Source organism: Fukomys damarensis, unplaced genomic scaffold, assembly GCF_012274545.1.
Source record: "Fukomys damarensis isolate Sample0158 unplaced genomic scaffold, DMR_v1.0_HiC HiC_scaffold_36, whole genome shotgun sequence".
In the NCBI taxonomy this organism is placed as follows: domain Eukaryota; kingdom Metazoa; phylum Chordata; class Mammalia; order Rodentia; family Bathyergidae; genus Fukomys; species Fukomys damarensis.
Genome location: NW_022900948.1, coordinates 46,527,983 through 46,543,282, shown reverse-complemented (window position 1 = coordinate 46,543,282; position 15,300 = coordinate 46,527,983). Strand labels below are relative to the sequence as shown.

Here is a 15,300-nt window from a genome sequence, read left to right as displayed (position 1 = left end):
ACCCAGCCCGGGCTGCTTGTTTATCCCTCGGCCGGCGCGCGCCCCCGCCCCACCCGTGACCGCCCCGCCCCTCGGGCTCTCGCCTGGCTCCTCCCGCCGCGCCGGTCCTTCTTTTCGCCTCCTTCGGAGTCACAAGATGTCTCAGCGGACCCCTTTGAGGATCTTTCCGCCGTCCCCGCCCCCCACCTAAAAAGAACTTCCCTTGTCTTTTTTTCTCGGCCAGTCCGCATCATCAGTCCTGAGAGGAACGGCTGATTACGTCCGGCGAGGTTGCGCATCTCGGTTATCGCTCCTTGGGTTCGAGGGGGAGGTGGCCCCTGGCCAGGGACTCTTTTTCGTGGCGGAGGCCGCGGCAGGCCGTGACGCTTCACGACGGGGGGAGGGGCTGTACGTCCAAGATGGCGGCGCCCTGTAGGCTGGAGGGATTGTGAGGTAAACAGCTGACGGGGAGGAGACGGTGGGTGAGTATGGGGGTGTCTCCCCTCCTTTTCACGGGGGCTTCTTGGGGCAGGCCCGGCAACGTGACTGCAGTCTGGGAGGTCGCGAGGGGCTGGGACAAGAGGCTGATTTGCTGGGTTGGGGACCTGGGGAAGGGGGTTTCGGAGGGTTTTTTCCCTCTCTTATCGAGGGGCTGGGACAAGAGGCTGATTTGCTGGGTTGGGGACCTGGGGAAGGGGGTTTCGGAGGGTTTTTTCCCTCTCTTATTACGCGCGGGCTCCTGCGGGGCCCAGTAGGCACTGGCGGGTCCCTGGGGAGGGGAGGTGGGTCGGGCCGGCACTTCGCCCCTCCTTGTCGGCTGAGGGGACGGCGGCACCCCCGGGCCTCAGTGCCTAGGGTAGGGGTGAGGGGAGCCCTGGCGACAGCCCCTCCGTGGGTGGGGTGACAGGTTCTGGAGGGGTGCGGAGGGCAGGGGAGAGATCCCGGGCCGGGGGAAGGGCTGGGGGTGGGGCCGGTCCCGGGACCGGCGGAGAGGGGCCGGGTGATTGTGGAGAATGAATGGAGGCTGCCTGTAGGCATCGGGAATTCCTCTGGGCTCTGTCTGTGCTGAAATTTGCACGATCGGGGTGCCCAGCTCGGGTGCACTTGTGAGTATTTAATTGACGACGGTGAAAGATAGTTACTTTCAAGTCCGCAGAGTTGATTCTTAAGAGACAGCTCTTTGCAGAGCAGCTCCTAGGTGCTCATTCATTCATTTGAGGAACTGGTGGACAGAGTCTGCAGTCAGAGAAGGCTTCGAGAATTAAAGTGCTTTCTTTGTGTTGCCTTTAAAAGAGTTTTTGCTTCGTGCGGTTGGATTTGGAAAGGAAGAGACTTGGGAGGGGGGCGCGGTCCTCCTGGTAGAGCAGCTGACGAGTATGGGGTGCTCTCTGTGTGCCAGGCACTGTGGAGGTGCTTTGCATACATCATTTCTTTGGTCCTGAACAAAGGAAGACACAACCACTGTTAACACGTCCAGTCTTCTCATAAAGAAACTGAGGCCGGGAGAAACTGGGGTAACTTGCCCAAGGTGACACCCCTTAGGATGAGCCAGGACTGGAACTGAGGTCTGACTGATTGGAAAGACATGGCTCTTATTTGTTATTTGATCAACGCTGGCCTGTCATTAAGTGATTAGAATTAATCATTTGGTCAAGGTGTGTGTGCGTGCGTGCATGTATTTAGTTTTTGGGGGGTGCACTTGGCTTGCATACCTCATGTTTTTGTTTCCAGTGTTGTGCCTGTAAACGTGTTAGTCTGAATTAGGCTGGAAAGTCTTTGATACTTTTATAAAATTGGTGCCTTTATTAAAAAAAAATAGTTCTGCTAAAATCTGTGCTGCATTTTTTTTGTTGAGTTGTTTTGGTCCAATAGCACTATCACTTTATATAGAGTATGCTGTAAAAGTACTAAAATAGAATAATATTCTTCTGAGATACTTTGATTTATAATTTTGGGATCAACTTAGAATTATCTGAATTCAGGAAGGCTGGAAAAATGGAGCAGTAAATTTCAGGAAGCTTTACAAAACCTAATCTTCTGGGAGCCTTTGATTTACTGAGCAACCACCTGTGATTCTCAACTTGAGCATTCCTGAGTCAACCTGGAATATGCAAATGTGAAAACTGATTTAGGGTGTTGTAGGAAAATGTACCTTTAACAGTCATGCATCAGGCAAATGAGGCTCCTCAGAAACACTGAACTGATCTTTGCTATTGCCCTGGGGAGCTGCAGAATCTTCCTCTAGCCACCTAATGTAAACTTAAGGGGTATTTATAGAGGATGTAGATGGAAAGTACTCTTACCAAAGTTAATATCTTATCCAAAACACTCGACATCACATGCCTGAAAGGGCAGATGATGTAAGCTTTCTTTGCTCCATGCATTTTCTGGTGTCATAAGCACTTGGTATGTTTCTAAATTCCTAGCTGGAAAGAAGGAGACTTTCTTGTTTCTTTTCCTGTAAGGGAATGTATAAAATCCTATGACTCAGTTGTACTCTTCCCTACTGGGTAAAGAACAAAGATGCCTGATACTCCTTCTGATGTGATGTAATATGACGCTTTTCGTGCATGCCTAGTTTCATTCATGAGATAAAACTGGGCAGCCTTACTGGTGCATATCTAATATACCTGTTTATATAATGTTTAGAGAATATTATGAAATTGCCAAAAACAGAGGACCCCAAGCTGTAGTGTTCGTCAGAACTTCCTTGCAGTGGTACCTGGCATAGCAGACCTACATATTTGGTGTTTGAGTTCACCTTTGCACTACAGACATACATACATTTATATTTTGGGGGGGGTACCACGGATTGAACTCGGGTCCTTGTGATTGTGAGGCATGCGGTGGAATCACTGAGCTAAATCCCCGGCCCCATAGACATATTTTTAGAGAAGTTTGATTTCTCAGGTGCACAGAGGATGAGGACCACTTTGGTTCAGTTTGGCCATTTTCTTTCAATTTATAATTTATTCCAGAGGCATTTCTTAGAATAGCTTCTCACCTCTGATGTGTGTAGTGATGGGTGAATTTGGGGCTCTGAATTAGAGCTGAATTGACCTTGTAGTTTTGTCTTTTTTCAAAGTTATAAAGGATACAGGTGTGTTCATTTCTGGGCTCTGGTGCCATCATGAGTGAAAATTGGCTTGTCTGGAGTTAATTGGATATTCTCGAATGCCAGTGAGCCAAGTACAACAATACATGAACCATTTTACTTTATAATAGAGTCAAAACTTTTGACCTGGAACAAGTCACTTAAGTTCTGTCAACCTGGGTTTCTTCATCTGTTAAGAGTTGAATTGTAAATTAAGGAGCCTATTCCAGCCTGCATCTGGGGATTGAACCCAGGGCCTTGCATTGAATAACATCCCAAGCCTTTTTAATTTTTTTTTTGTTTTGAGATAGATTCTCATTAAGTTGTCCAGGATGTGCTTGAACTTGCAATTCTCCTGCCTCAGCCTCCCAGAGTAGTAGGATTACAGGAGTATTTTTAAGTCTAAATTTCCATAATTTAAAGTACTTCTGGGCTTCATAACTAAATCCTTTGATTGAAAATGTTAATGGTTTTATAATAAGCAGGTGAATTGGTGACTTTTAGCATGCTTGATAGGGTGAAGACCTGTTTATCCTTTCCTTTATATGATAATATTTTTAAAAAGATAATTCCCTGTAAGTTCTGCATTTTATATAGATCTCTCTTTGAAAAATTAGTTTTATTTGTATTAGTTACATTTGTCATGTAGGAAGCTGTAGGCTTGAAAGAAAAGATTTCTTGATAACATTCAAATTGTAGTTGTTGGCTTTTATATGTATTTATATATAAACATACTACAAACATTGAGGCTTTTAAACCTCAGATCAGTTGATAACTAATATAGTTTGGTTTGCATGAAATACTCATTTTTTCCCTATTAAATTGGTCTGAAAGAGCTCACACATCAGCCACATGAGATTATTCTTTCTCTGACTTATTTTTAGTTGCTAAAAATTAGTAATGTCTATTTTAATGGGGAAGAATAAAATTCATATTCTGTATTGAGAGAGTATGATCTCGGGAACTTGCCAGGTTTTTCCTCCCTCCTCTTCTGCAGTGCTGACTTGTTATATACTGGAAAATAGCAACAGGTAACAATACTTTTTTTAGGTTGACTGAGTTCAGATTGACATCTAAAGAGCAAAATGCTTTAAAAACTCAACTTTAATCCCCAACAAGGCATGGTGGTTGCTGGCCTACAAGTCACAGGTCACTTAATAAAGTAAATGGAAAGTGGTAGGGGCCACAGTGTGTGTAAATGACAAGGGACAGTCTTGCCTGGTGTTGTTGCTGGTGTGATTGATGGCAGGCACCATAGGGAGTGACGGGAAGGGCAGATGTCACCTTGGTGTCTCGGGTGGATTGCTAATACTTGTGCTGCTTGGCGTCCCTCCGGGAGCATGGTAACAAACTTGGAAATGTATCCGCTTGAAGTTACAGAATGGTTTTTTATCAGTGTTTCACATACCAGCTGTTAAGTGCATACACTGCTGAGCATTATGTACCCACAATGCATTCTACTGAGTAATGATATTGTCCTAAGAAAGCTTCTCCTGAGTACTTATGTGCCAGTACTGTGCCAATATTTTACACGTCTAATCCTGTTTACTCATCTGCGGCCGTGAGGAGCAGAATAGGAAAGGATATTGAGGCTTAGGGACCTGAGTAAGTTGCCTGAGGTGACTTCTGCAGTGGTTGGGCTGGGATGTGACCCACGTTTGGTTGACTGCAGCATCTAAACATTTAATTTTGCTCTGTGATAAACTGCCTGATCTGCTAATTTCCTAAATTAACTCACAGGCCCGTGATTTTTAACTTTTTAAAAATTTTTTGTTTTTGTCACCGGAGATTGAACTCAGGTCTTTGTGCTTGTGAAGCAGGCAGCAGAACCACTGAGCTAAATCCCCGGCCCAATTTTTAACTTTTTGAGGTACCTCAGTTCCCCTTTTAAAATCTGTGAGATACTACACACTAGTATCTTTTTCTCTACCCTTTGTCTTCTGTTACCACCAAAAAATGGGTACAGATCAGAAACCTGGATATAGTTTCAGAGACTTCATGGATCAGCTTAAAGTCCCTCAATCATTTTAGATAGATTACTGTTCTTAAAAAGTGGATTTAAGCTCTATGAAAAACACTCTTTAAAAAAAACAAAAAAAAGTGTGTAGGAAAGGCCCAAGTGTTTTAAAGGTGGAATTACACACTGTTTGTGTTGTAAAGTCATTTTATTAAACTTTTGAATTGGAAGAGTCTACCTCACTGGAAACCCAACCTTAGGTGCAACATTAAAAAACATTCAGATAGGTGACCCACTGAATCCTTGCCACTCTGTGCTAGCACCTTTAGGACCTGGTGGCACCAGGGATTTAGCTCAGTGGCACTGTGTCTGTCTTGCAAGCACAAGATCCTGAGTTCAGTCCCTGGTACTGAAAAAACAAAAACAAAAAAACCTTTAGGACTTGGCAGAATTACATTAGCGTTTTTCCAAGGTTTCTGCAGTTTTTTTTTTTCCTTTTGAACCTCATACCAGATATGGATGAATGAATGTTTCCTGCCTTTACCCCTCTTCTTCCTAGACCAAGTCCTTAACCTTTGTTGGGCATCAGAATCAAAGGCCCCACTTCCAGAGTTTTTGATTCAGAGATCCCCAGAAAAGAAGAATTTACATTTGTAAATAATTCCTGGGTCGTGGGGATGCAAGGGCCACATCTTGAGAGCTACTCTTCTACCTGCTTTCTACCCTAGCATATTTCTATTTTGGGCCTGTACACTTGAAACCTACAGAAATCTGTTTGATCATTTTTCTCTTAGGGGAAGCTCTGTTTGGTGACTTTCTGAACCATATGTGGTATCTGTTTGACTTGTATTTTCTTGGTAAATAATTTTGTCCTTGTTAATAAAAAGTCAAAATGTATGCATAGTTTATGGAAGAGACGTGCTTTACCAAAACTGAGCACATTACTGGGGGACTTGGCCTTTGGAACAGGGTATAGGCTCTAGTGAACTGCCCCTCAAGGCCCCTAAGGGCAGAACTTTTGGATGGAGAGCCAGGCCAGGCACAGCACTCCTGCCCCAGCCTCTGTGACCTTGAGAGGGACTACACCCGTGCTGAAGTCACGCGTGCCGACACGTTCTGGCAGTGTTTCACTGTCACTCTGAGCGTGGTAGTATTTCCTGTCCCTTTTCTCTTTCTTGTGTGCATCCATAGGAAGAGAGAATTGGACCGAGCAGCTTACTCATTTTAGATGCATTTGTGCTAAAGACACCTTGATTAGTTTGATAGGATATTATTCTAAGTCACCTGAGAATTTCTGAGCTGAGCTGAATATTAATGTAGCACTGTAACATCTCCGCTCTGCCTAGGCTGTACTTGGTAATGAAGTAGTCCATCAGTGCCTGGACCTGTGTCTGAACTACTTTTTTTTTTTTTTAGGTAGGGTCATGCTATATAGTTAAGGCTGGCCTTGAATTCAGGGCAATCCTCCTGTCTCAGCCTCCTGAGTTCTGGGATTATAGATGGGCAACCCTACACCTGGCAGATTTTTAAGTTGTTTTGCAGTGGGGTCTAACTGCTCAAGCAGTCCCCCTGCCTCAGCTTCCCAGTTGGCTGGGAGTACCACCACACCTGGTTTGGACTTTTTTAGATAAAACCTTGATTATAGAAACCAAGTTATAGTGAAGAGACATGTGCCTTCACTCATACCCACGGTTGCATTTGTACATCATAGACAACTGTGTACAAATCATCTTGGGTGGTTTGATATGCTGCTGCCTGTTCATGTGAGTTACAGTCCAGAGGGGGCCTAGCTTTAGTGTCCAGGCCATAAGCCACAAGCTGGTTTCCAAAGTCTGAATATTCAGCTGATAATTTTATAGGCACCCACCTAACTCTTAGACCTCCAGAGCCAAGAGTGTGTCTCGTCTTGGGCATAGATTTGTGAATAAAATAATGCAGGTTCTGTAATGGCAGTGCTGCCAGCAGCGAGGCTCTAAGTCCTGTTCTATCCCCAGGCATGTTGACTGTGCACCTGGTGTAAACACTTAGAGGGTAAAATTGATGACGATGAACTGTGACAGCAAGTCAGAGATCTTACTTCTGATTAATCGCAGAGCCCTCATCTTCTTCCTTAAATCTATTTTTTATTTTTATTCAAAAAGACTGCTTGTAGTAGTAATGTTACAGTGTCGCATGTAGGTGAGAACACAGCTTTTGGGTCAGATATCAAAGAAGGAGAAAGCTAGATCTGGGGCCGTGTTTCTGTCTTTATTTGGCATTTGAAGATAAGAAGGTGAACCCATATTGCTGTCCTGTTTTAACAGGTGTCTCCACCCATGCCCCTCATTGCCACGCAGGAAGTTCACGAGACACTTCTCACTCTCCTGACCCGAAAGACTGCAGTACACCCGCAAGGCAGGGGTTATGTAAATAAGGAAATGAACATTTAGAAATATAAGTAACTAAAGGCAGCCTGTTTAGTATCTGTTTGACATACCCTGGAAGACTGATGCTGAGTCGGTCTTATTGCCCCTTTCTTTGGTGCAGTGATAGAGAAGTTTTAACATTGCACATTGGACAGAAACCACTCTTGATTTCCCATGGCAGTGCCTTTATCTAGGACAGTGATCTTGGCTACACAGGCTACAAGATCTCAGGTATATCCTAATCTTACTCTTGCTTTACATATTCTTTATTTTTAGGTAAAAGAGCGCAACTGGGATTAATTGCAAGAGAAAGTCGGTGTGACTCACTGATTTAATTTAGGGTTCTGAAGAGGTGAGCCCCTGTACCTCTTCTACCCTCTGATTGGTGGAGCTCGGTGGCCAGGCAGCGCCTTCTGCCTGCAAACTTTGGCTTGTGGCACTGCTCACACACTCACAGGGGCCGCTGAGGGCCACTGGCGTAGTTGCGGGATGTGTTCCATATGGGACTGTAGTTTCCCTGTCTTCTCTCTGTCTCTCTCTGTCTCTCTCTCTCTGTCTCTCTCTCTCTCTCTCTCTCTCTCTCTCTCTGTCTCTCTCGACTCTGATTACCATTGCGTGCTCTGCAGCTTGTTTCCAGGTGCTGGCTGTAATTAGATGCCTATGGTGCATGAGGCCCGGCTTCCTATCTCTTCTTCCCAGGAATGGCTGTCAGAGAATTTGGTGAGGTCTTAGGGATCTCTTGTGTGCCAGATGCCAAGATAGGCACAGTACCCAACCCTAAGGCCCTTGTCCTCGTGGGGTTTACATCTGTGGTCACATTGCACCTAAACATTGTTTGAAGGCCAATACTTTAAAAGCAAACTGGAATGTATCTATATATACCCATTTAACATGGATGATTAGGTAATTTGGACAGAAAGTAGGGTAAAGAGAGAATAAAATCAAGAAATCGCTGTTGGCGAATATTTTATGCCTGTCACGTGGAAGCATTAGAATTAGTGCTGCTTGAAAGCAGAATTAGGCTTTGTACATTTATCTGAGAAGTATTTAAACTGCTAATCATTCAGCCAACAAGTAAGTGCCAGACACTGGTAGCTGCTAGAGATAGAGCACTGAATAAATGAGGCTTTTCCTTCTGAAATTTCTAGCAAGTGAGACCTGTTCAGTGATTAATAACACTTATTTAATTGGGCTGTGGAAAGTGACACAGGCTGCTAAGTGTTGCTGTCGGGCCTGACCTAGTGTGGGACTGGGACTGGGAGGAAATGAGGCCTAGGAAGGCTGCTCTTAGGCGAGTTAAATGGAGTCCTGAAGGACAGGGAGTCCCTTAGGGGAAAGCCGGGTGTAGACATGAGGGACTGAGAACAGGGACGCTGTGGGGCTTGGGAGAGAAGAGAGTACAGTCTGAGAAAAGGCAGAACTGCTGAGTGCTCGCGCCTCTCGCTGTCCTGGGCCTGGGGGCAGGTATCTTCTCATCTCCTCCCGCCTGGCTTTAGGGGTCGGTGCTGGTTTTATGCCCACTTGGAATGGAACGTGACTCAAGGTCCGACCCTGGAGACTTAAGATAATAGTCCAGAGTACACAGCTAAGTGTCAGAGGCCGGGTTTCGACTCAGACCTTGTTCTAGAGCGCTTCTGTCCACTCCTTGGTACCTGACAGCTAACAAAAGGCAGCAGTTATAAAATATAAAGAATTTTCAGCCACCACACATTCAGAAATGCAGAGGAGGAGAGGCAGACGCTCCCGTGGATGTTAGCGTGCCTTCCAGTGGAAACCAGGGGACGCCTGTGAGAGGGAGACGCTGTAGTGGGGAGGGGTGTGCCTGGTGACCCTGGGCTCCTTCCGACACGTGCTGGGTATATACATGTCTGTGTGTGTTCTCCTTCCAGTGACCATGAAAGACACCCGGTTGAGAACACCAGAAACCAAAGTCCCAGTTATTCCCAGAACAGGTAAGGTATATGCGGCGGGGAAAGGTGGGAGGGAATCCCTCATCCTTTCCGTAACATTCATGACTGTAGGGATCTATCAGGAACTGGATGTCCGCTTACATCATTATTAAACCACTGGCGATTTATTAATTGCTGTGCACCACTAAGTGTAACGTCTGCTTCCCTTCTTGTCTTCTGGTTCATGCTTCTGACGTGACCCTACGCACGGTTCGAAGGCCGTACACAGTGTCCTGAGGGCAGTGGGCTAGGTAGGCCTGGGTGCAGATCAGTTATGAGTAGCAGCAAAGTGATTTTAACCCCGATTCACGTGAAGTGTGGGTAGTGGAGCAAGTCGTAGAACCATGTGAGGCTCTCAACCTTGTCTAGGTCTTGAAAACCCACTTGAGTTCATACAAACAAACGAATGTGATGTCTGGACCCTGCCTCTTAACTGCTCTGGAATGGGGCGTGGTCTCCAAGTAATGCTGATGTCAGTCCTGGGTCTGAACTGACGAATGAGCGTTTACACCTCTCTGTGGCTGTGTTTATTGGCACTCAAGTTAGTTTGGGGAATAAATTATATACTTCAGTAGGTTTTGGGAATTGAAGAATTCTCTGAGTCCCAGAATATAACCTTCATAGAAATTAAGGCTTTGGCATTTCATAGATCTGAATTTAGTCTTGGCGATCTAACTGATCAGCTGTCAGTTTGAGTTTAGCAGCGAGAATGTTGTGTGTCCAGAAGGTGTGTAAGGGAGATGAGGAGGCGTTTGCTGTACTGTCCTTATATACCAGCTGTTAATTTGTTTCATTTCATGGCTCAGTGACTGCTGTTTACTGTGCTGTCCCTGTGTGCCCTTCCTATGTCATAGAAGCATAAAAAACGAGGTCAGAATTTTTGCCTTAAAGATCCATGTTGGTTCATAAACAGACACTGCAGATTATAGACCATCTAGAAGGTGAAAATATTGTTCTCATAAGTGGGGGAAAGCTTTCTAATTTTTTTACGTATACCTCATCTCATCCTTTTTAGAAGTTCCCTGAATATGGACTTGAACCCCGAGATGGTCAGATCATTGATGCCCAGTCGGAATGTCAATGTTATAAAATGTAAATTCCGGGATACAGAAATAAAGCTCAAATTCTATTAAATTTTTTCTATGATTGGAGTTGTTACATTTCGTTTTATTTATATTTTTTATTTTATTTATTTATTTTTTTAGAGACAGGGCCTTGCTACACAGTTCAGGTTGCCTTGAACTTACTATGTAGCCCTAGGCTGGCCTCAGACTCATAGGGGATACTCCTGCCTCAGCCTCCTGCATGGTGGGATTACAGGTGTGCACCACTATGTCCAGCTTGTGTTACATTTTGGTAGTTAGATTTTAAAACTTGTAAGTTTTAGTGTAGGAGAAGCACTTCGTGACCCTGGTAGCTTTCAGGTTGTCCTGTGGTCACTGTGTTATCTGTGTGTGATTCTCTCTCTTTAGCAAGCATACCTGCTCCCATCATCAACCACAGCAGTGTTCAGGGAAGTTTCCAGGGGATGGTTTTGTAGAGGAGCCTTCTACCTGAGATCCATAGCTTAGAAGCCTTCCAAAAAAAAAAAAAAAAAAGCCTCCTCTTCAAGTATTAAGACTTGCTGGCAAAATGCAGCAGTTGTTTTGATGAGCTGTGGGTGAATGTTCAACCTCCATAGACTTAAAACTGTAAGAAATTGCCCTAAGCATTTCTGTAAAGCCTGTTTTGAAATGTGATTGATGAATACAAACTATGTCTCAGTATTTCATTTCTTTCCTTGACATTGTTTATTTTACTCTTTGTACTTCTTTTGTGTCATTATTGTTTTGGTTGCTGCCCCCACCCCATGCTGGTGATAGGACCAGGGGGTCTTGCACATACTAGGCAAGTGCTCTACTGTGAGTCACACCCCTACCTCTTTTCATTTCATTTTATTTTTTGTGTGTGTGTTTTTGAGATAAGGTCTCACCATGTGGTTAGATTGACCTTGAACTCACCACGTAGCCCAGGTTGGCCTCAGACTTGTGGAAAACCTCCTGCCTGAGCCTCCTGAGTCCTGGGATTATAGGCATGTGCCGCCACGTCCGGCTGGCTTTTTATAGTCTTTATGCTTGGTTTAAAGGTGACTTATGGATATTGTTTATTGTAATTATGGATTTTTATGTACTTTATTCATGTAAAATTGAAGTGAAAGGGTTGACATTTTATTTTAAATTCATTCTCACAAAATGTGAAGTACTCCCAAATGTGACTTTTTCTTGAAAGACTACAACATCAGTGTAGTTCTTAAAGGTTATTTTGTTTGTAATAAATACGGCAGAACGGTTTTGTAAAAGTTAGAATTAGTGTAAAGTGTTATTTAGTTTCTGTTACGTAGTGGAGTTAAATTGTTACAAACACTAACTTGTAAGGCTGTCTAGTTAAATTACTTTCTTGATAGTTGTGTTACTAATATATTTAATTGTTTAAAAGTTATTAGTTGTAGCAGCCGGGCATGGTGGCACACGCCTGTCATCCCAGCACTCGGGAGGCTGGGGCAGGAGGATCGCTGTGAGTTCGAGACCAGCCTGGACTACATAGTGAGTTCCAGGTCAGTCTCAACTAGACAGTGAGACCCTGTCTCAAGGAAAAAAAAAAGTTATTAATTGTTTTTGAGTAAAAAACTACTCACACCATTAACTAAAGTTTTACTTTCCTAACAAGTATATATTTTAGACTTCATAAGCTGGTAGAATTTCAACTTAGGACACACAGAATGCGGATATTTCATCTCCAGTGCTTTACTTCTCCTCAAAAGTGTATGTTCAGTGAGGGTCCTGGGATGTAGCTCAGTGGTGCCGCGCCAGCCTTGCAAGTGCAAGGTCCTGAGTTCAATCCCTGGTTCCAAGAAAAAAAAAGTGAATGTTTAAATCTTAATTTACTGTTAAATATCCTAAATATATATTTTATAGATAGGTAGAATGATAGCAGCATGAATATATAACCACCACACCTACAAGATCATGAGGTCAGGGGTGCCAGGAACACTGCTAAGTCAGCGATTGACACCTCTCCACAGACCAAGGCCAAATCCGGATGTCGGAGTTTGGATGCGTGTGGAGACCGAAACCGAACTACTAAATCTACTCTCCACGCCTGTTGAGGGGATGGTTGTTCCCTGTGGTAAGCTGTGGTGGCCAGAGGGAGAGTTGCTTCAGATGCCTCATGATTAGAGAGGACCTTTTATATTCGGAGAAGGAGCCTTATCGTCCTCACTACCATGCTTTCGATCAGGTGATAAGGGGAGGCCACTCAGACAGGTGACATTTTGACCAGACCCAAAAGAGAAAGCTAGGCTTGCAGGATATGTGAGAGGAGCATTCCAGGCACAGAGAGAGCAGCGAGTGGACGGGCCCTGGGCAGGGACAGGGAAGTGAGGCCGAGGGAGGCTGAGGAGTTTCTGACTGGCGGGGTCGTGCGGGGCCTTGTGGGCTACGTGTGAGTTTGGCTCTTAATACCTGATCTTAAACGGGGGTGTGAATTCTGATTTCCAGATTTTGTAGATTCCTGTGGTTGTTTGATAAATGAATTTAAGAGAATGTGAATACAGCAGGGAGAGTGAGGGAGACTCCTGCTCTCTCCAAGGAGGGAATTGGTAAGGGCTGGGCCTGGGGTGGTTGCAAGGAGATAGCAAAATGGATGGGTTTGCTGTGGACTAGATATGGAGCCAGGAGTTACACCTGAATGTGCTTTAGACTCATGATAGTCCCTTTTACTTCTTTACATTTTTTGTTTATTTTTGAGACAGGGTCGCAGTCTGTGGGTCAGGCTGGCCTTGAACTCACAGCGATCCCCCTGCCTTAGCTTTCTGAGTGCTGGGATTACAGGCGTGCGCCACCACACTCTGCTCTGGCAGTGCCTTTCATTGCAATCTGGAAGACTAGCAGAGCAACAGGTTTTGGAATGCGAGTGAGTGGGTATTGAAGCAGGGGACTCCTTCATGTGAATAGGATCAGTGTCCTGCGGCCCCCAGAGAGGTGGTTAGAGTAAATGGAATGGTGTTTAGTGTGTGGGGTCGGGATGCCTTTCTGGGCACGTTTCTGTCGAGGTTGCTTCCGTAATAAGAAGCATCATGGCTGTAAGTGGATGCTTTGGGGCACCTTGAGTGCTTACCGTGGCTGGAAGGTTTGTTTTCTAAGTGCGCGTCTTGTCCACCACTGCCCAAGCCCAGGCTGAGCTGCTGCCTTCCCTCCTTGGCGTACCTTCTGGCCGTGGCCACTTTTCTGCGAGTGCACATTATTTCACCATTGCACATCTTGAGTCTGTCCTCCCTACCGTGGACCCCGTACTCAGGAACCCAAAAGAAATACTTGAAGGAGTTTAAAAAGGGGTGTTTCAGTCATGGGTCCGCTTCCAAAAGCTTGTGACTTACCTCGAAGGAGTGCTTCAAAATGTCAGTTCTTACATGAGGAGTCTCACAAAAGCCCATGATCTGTGCATTTCCTGAGGATTAAAAAATATGGTTAAAAAGTAGAATTTTGGAAACACTGGGAAAAGTTACTGTGAAAATATAATGTGTTTTAGAATAAAACCTTAGTTTTGCTTTTTATAAACCATTTGGAAGGAGTAGGCTTCAGAAGCCAGACTTTGCACCTAAATTACATTTATAAGCTGAAAAACAAGCTAGGTAGTCCAAACTGACCAGCCCTGACCATCGCTGAGCAGGCTGGATGGGTGCCTTCTGTGTGTAAAACAGAGCTCCTGGCACTGAGGCAGCCAGGCCTCACAGGAAGTAACGTCTTCCGCGTGCACGAGGACAGACTCACAGTCTGACTAGACTAAAGGGAGGGAAGTAGCAGTTGTACTGGAAAATGTAAAAATGAGTTTGGAGACAGGATACATCTGTGAACTGGATACTTGATCACTAATTGAGACTCGTTTGACTACCGGGAATAGAAATAAATGCAAGGGGGCCGAGGATTTAGCTCTGTTGTTCCACCGCCTGCCTCGCAATGGCAGGGTCCCAAGTTTGATCCCTGGTACTAAAAAAAAAAGAAAAAGAAATTCAAGGATTTGTTAGATAAATGTGCTCTTGAAAAGTTGTCCCAAAGTGTTTTACTAACTGAAAGTGTGGCCCAAAGTGTTTTACTAATTCTTTTTATGATAATGTACACATAGGAGTCAGTGAGTGAGTTTGTATTTTTTTCCCCAGTGAGTGAGTTTTTACCAGGTATAGTGATGTGTGCTAAGCATTGCATATTTACTACCTTGTCCAGTCAGTGAGCAATAAAGCCTAATAGGTTGGTATTATCTTAATGTATAAGTTTAATACAACTCATAATAAGATGTAGTTTGTTTCTGTTTTCAGGTCATAAAGATTTTTACCAGTTGTGGTGCCACACTTCTGAGCCCTTTGAAATTGACTTTCCTTGTGATTTACCTGTAAGATTTGTACTTACAGGTATGATCCAGCAACTTCCTACATTATGATTTGTTATCAGAAATGCATTTAAACAAGCTGGGCATGGTGGCACATGCCTGTATCCCAGCACTTGGTAGGCTGAGGCAGGAGGATCACTGGGCTACATAGTGAGTTTGGGGCCAGCCTGAACTACAAAGGGAAACACTGCCACAAAGCACCAAAAAAAAAAAGGCATTTAAACATTTTAGATGATTCTTCTGACTAATGAACCTCTGAGTCACCAATAGTCATATCAGTGAATGTCACCAGGTGTAATTAAAAGAGAGCATAATAAGCTAATACCTGGCAGCTCTTGAATCGTTGCTAATTTGGCATCCTTACAGAAGAAGCCTAACTTTTCAGCTAGACTCTTATAGCATAGTGTTTCACAAACAGGCCTGCATATCACCTGTTTAAGAATATATATATATATACATATATACATATACGTATACGTATATGTATGTATGTAT

General features: G+C 44.3%; 1 protein-coding gene across 8 annotated transcripts in view; it reads left to right on the top strand.

Moving 5' to 3' along the window:
- Nucleotides 1–109: 109 nt before the first annotated feature.
- Tsc1 (TSC complex subunit 1) overlaps nt 110–15,300 on the top strand; it is a 50,437-nt gene continuing 35,246 nt past the window's right edge. The window contains exons 1-3 of one of the 8 annotated variants that reach the window (XM_010627415.3): nt 285–461; nt 9,325–9,387; nt 14,735–14,827. The gene's annotated coding sequence lies outside the window, so the exon portion shown is untranslated. The other 7 variants (XM_010627414.3, XM_010627416.3, XM_010627418.3 and 4 more) reach the window with 7 other exon arrangements.